Genomic DNA, 1,068 nt, shown 5'->3' with positions numbered 1-1,068 from the left:
ACTGTTTCCCATCCACATGAGAAATATCAATATGACAGAAATTCAAAATGGCCAAGACAGTACAGGCGTTCTACTCCTTCAGGGCTGTGGAAACCACAGTCCATCGGGGAGGACGCCACTGCCTACCATTGTCTGGGAAAGGTTGGTACTCGTCCCTTCAGTTAACCTTCATTAGGTAAGAGTACAACACTAAATAAGAAAATCTATGCGATTTATTTCAATGAAAATGTCATACTTCAACGGTCTTATAACATTTTACAATTTGCAATATATACCTGTATGAAGAACCAACTTTTTTGTTTTCATTTGCATATCACTTTTTTTAATATTCTTGACCCTTTTTGTGTTCAGGTAGCTAAAAAAAATCTTACATTTTGTATGCACAAAAAATATTAAATGAGATGAAATAAAGGGTGCTAACTGTGACAATCCTTAAGTCATTGATAATATATAACATAACAAATATACGCTAATTAACAGATTGCTCAATGTATGTCAAAATTAGTTCACTTGTAATCATAGTAATTACTGAACTGTAGAAATGTCAACTGAACATTAATATCGTAAATTTTAATTTATATTATATGGATTTTTCTAATGAATTAATAGTGAAAGGCTGTTGATTTTCTATAAGAAATTACTTACGTTTATCATTGAATCAACACAAGGGTACGTAATGCCTTTGTAACGAGTCATACCAACAGAGAAGGTGCGTTTATATCAGACTCAAACATTTGATGATTGAAAAGCAGATCAACTACAACTACATCATTAAATCTGGAAACAGAGAAATGCGTTTAAATAATTTTGACCGACCGTGCAAGGGCTGCATAGCCAGTCAAGGTTGTTAAAAACTTCCGTTTGTTGTTTAAATAACGAAAAACAAAAGATTCGTTTTATTACAAATGTTTCAATTTTAAGTGTATTTTTCGAAAGTATTTTCCATATATACAAGTGTGGACACAGATGAGTGTGGATAGTATGTATGGATGTTTGACAGTGTCTTATGACAAAATGAGTTCTATGTTTTTTCTATATGGTGTTATTAACTATGTTGCACGATGACAA

Source organism: Mytilus edulis, chromosome 9 (genome assembly GCF_963676685.1).
Source record: "Mytilus edulis chromosome 9, xbMytEdul2.2, whole genome shotgun sequence".
NCBI classification, from domain to species: Eukaryota; Metazoa; Mollusca; class Bivalvia; order Mytilida; family Mytilidae; genus Mytilus; species Mytilus edulis.
The sequence above is the reverse complement of the archived record's forward strand: the minus strand, read 5'-3'. Positions refer to the sequence as shown.